General features: G+C 41.3%; 1 pseudogene across 1 annotated transcript in view; it reads left to right on the plus strand.

Annotated features, from left to right (window-relative positions):
• The first annotated feature begins 953 nt into the window (after nt 1-953).
• Nucleotides 954-3370, plus strand: part of LOC311123344 (dynamin-1-like) — a 21361-nt pseudogene continuing 18944 nt past the window's right edge. The window contains exon 1 of the transcript XR_014615153.1: nt 954-1408. The product of XR_014615153.1 is annotated as a dynamin-1-like (transcript). The remainder of the gene's footprint in view (nt 1409-3370) is intronic.

The following is a 3370-nucleotide window of genomic DNA, read 5'->3' on the forward strand; positions in this document are numbered from 1 at the left end:
GAGGGTGACTCCAAATCCAGACCTCCATGGGTTGATACATTTGATTTCCATTTATCATTTTTGTGTGATATTGTTGTCAGCACATTCAACTATGTAAAGAAAAAAGTATTTAATAAGATTATTTCATTCATTCAGATCTAGGATGTGTCATTTTAGTGTTCCCTTTATTTTTTTGAGCAGTGTATTTTTGTAAAGTAAGTGATTGGGGTTGATCAAATCTATGGTTTGTAAATATTACTCTGTGTGTGGTAAATAATCCCACTGTAAATGTGGGGAGATGAATGATTATATTCCTGTGACTGTACTTCCTTTTCTGTTCTGTTAGAGTGTTGTACTGTAAAAGGCCTTTACCTTTGAATAGGATACAATATTGTTGTTACATCAGTGATTGACTTTATAGTAATGCTTTATGACAATGCTTTATAGTAATGATTTATAGTACTGCTTTATAACAATGCTTTATAGTAAGCTACTGTATCTATAGATCTAGTTATTCACATATTTTTGTGATTTGTTTTTATGTTGCATCTTGTAGTAAACACAACACTCCTGTTTCTGTCTGATTATCTCAAGAGAAATAAAGCTTTTATTGACACAAACTGGTGTGTGTTTCACCTATTCAGCTCTTTCAGATCAGTGTAGTTGAAGTAAAGGAGACAAGGAGAGGATACAAGCAGAGGATACAAGCAGAGGAAACAAGCAGAGGAAGTCACTTTAGACTTTTGAGAAGGGGCGCGGAGAATGATCTTTGATTGACACCCCATGCGGCCAATAGCAGGACCTTGCCGTGTCCACGGAGGCATGTCTAACGTCCATTTTCACAATGCACTAAAACCAATCATAGGCTCCTATACGTTGACAGGCACTGGTGATGACCAATGACGAGAGGTGTAAGTGGATGACAGGCGGAGCTACGGTCTCTCTAGCGGAGGCTGCGTGTCGCCTGACCGGATGATGATTGACTGAAGTTTTATCACTGTAGTTTTCTATTCCGTTTTTTCTATTCATTTAAATAGCGCTTCACTGTAGCCATATTATTTAGAACCTAGTTACTGACCCTCACCCAAACCTGACAACAATCAAGTTTTAACAGACGACTTGATTTTTACGCTTTTTCCGTTAAACGAAACTCCAGCTCGCCAGCGAGAGAGCGCAAAGATCAGACCCGTCTCTCTCTCTGTGTCTCCCTGTCTCCCTGAGTAGCCTAAGCGGCGGCTGAGTTGAGCCCGCCGGAGAGGAGAGCAGTCATGGGGAACAGGGGTATGGAAGACCTTATTCCCCTCATCAACAAGCTCCAGGACGCCTTCAGCTGCATCGGCCAGAGCTGCAACCTGGACCTGCCGCAGATCGCCGTGGTCGGAGGGCAGAGCGCCGGGAAAAGCTCTGTTCTGGAGAATTTCGTTGGAAGGTGAGTAGTAAAGGTTAGCTCTGGTCCAGGGCGTTACTGCGCGTTCGTACATTATAAGTGAAAGACGGAACGCAAACTAATGCTCTGGACCAGAGTATAGAAATACTACCTATAAATGCATTACAACTTCGGTGGATAGTTAACCTATGTAAAGTGAAAGGTTGGATGCGTTTTGGGGAAGCTTTTGGGCTTTTTACATAACGTTTTTAGTGCAAGTTATATGCTATATGTACCGTTCCTTGCATTGCTTAAAAGTAGCCAACGAAGCAATATCGGCTCTACGAGTTGTCGCGTCTTTTTTTCCGTTCTGATGAGCGGGAGTATTCAGGAATACAGTTTACGCACTTTGTGCAACTAGCTGTCAAAATAAAGGGGCGGCGTGGGGGTTGAAGAGATAGTGATGGGACCAACAGTCAGCTCAAAGACCAACAGTATGGCTGTCTGTTATATTGCCCCTATCCTATCAAACTTTAACATGGATCCTGTGCATGTGTTTGTGTGTGTGTGTTTGTACGTTTCTGTTTGTGTGCCAGTGTGTGTGAGCCAGTGTGTGTGTGTGTGTGCCAGTCTGCCAATATGTGTGTGTGTGTGTGTGTGTGTGTGTGTGTGTGTGTGTGTGTGTGTGTGTGTGTAGACTGGTGTTGTACACTAGTTTATAGCCTAACATTACATAATAGTCAATAGTTGGGTCTGTATAATTTGGTCTGTGTGGTGTGTTTGTTTCATAGCGAGGTAGAGAGAGAGTCCCAAATGGAACCTTATTCCCCACATAGTGCACTACTTATAGAGAGAATAGGGTCCATAGTGCACTACTTATAGAGAGAATAGGGCCCATAGTGCACTACTTATAGAGAGAATAGGGTCCATAGTGCACTACTTATAGAGAGAATAGGGTCCATAGTGCACTACTTATAGAGAGAATAGGGTCCATAGTGTATTACTTATAGAGAGAATAGGGTCCATAGTGCACTACTTATAGAGAGAATAGGGTCCATAGTGTATTACTTATAGAGAGAATAGGGCCCATAGTGTATTACTTATAGAGAGAATAGGGTCCATAGTGCGCTACTTATAGAGAGAATAGGGTCCATAGTGCACTACTTATAGAGAGAATAGGGTCCATAGTGTATTACTTATAGAGAGAATAGGGTCCATAGTGCACTACTTATAGAGAGAATAGGGTCCATAGTGCACTACTTATAGAGAGAATAGGGTCCATAGTGTATTACTTATAGAGAGAATAGGGTCCATAGTGTATTACTTATAGAGAGAATAGGGTCCATAGTGCACTACTTATAGAGAGAATAGGGTCCATAGTGCACTACTTATAGAGAGAATAGGGTCCATAGTGCGCTACTTATATAGAGAATAGGGTCCATAGTGCACTACTTATAGAGAGAATAGGGTCCATAGTGCACTACTTATAGAGAGAATAGGGTTCATAGTGCACTACTTATAGAGAGAATAGGGTCCATAGTGCACTACTTATAGAGAGAATAGGGTCCATAGTGTATTACTTATATAGAGAATAGGGTCCATAGTGCACTACTTATAGAGAGAATAGGGTCCATAGTGCACTACTTATAGAGAGAATAGGGTCCATAGTGTATTACTTATAGAGAGAATAGGGTCCATAGTGCGCTACTTATATAGAGAATAGGGTCCATAGTGCGCTACTTATAGAGAGAATAGGGTCCATAGTGCACTACTTATAGAGAGAATAGGGTCCATAGTGTATTACTTATAGAGAGAATAGGGTCCATAGTGCACTACTTATAGAGAGAATAGGGTCCATAGTGCACTACTTATAGAGAGAATAGGGCCCATAGTGCACTACTTATAGAGAGAATAGGGTCCATAGTGCACTACTTATAGAGAGAATAGGGTCCATAGTGCACTACTTATAGAGAGAATAGGGTCCATAGTGTATTACTTATAGAGAGAATAGGGTCCATAGTGCAC

This window comes from Coregonus lavaretus (assembly GCF_964263955.1).
Source record: "Coregonus lavaretus genome assembly, contig: HAP1_SCAFFOLD_5160, whole genome shotgun sequence".
NCBI lineage: Eukaryota > Metazoa > Chordata > Actinopteri > Salmoniformes > Salmonidae > Coregonus > Coregonus lavaretus.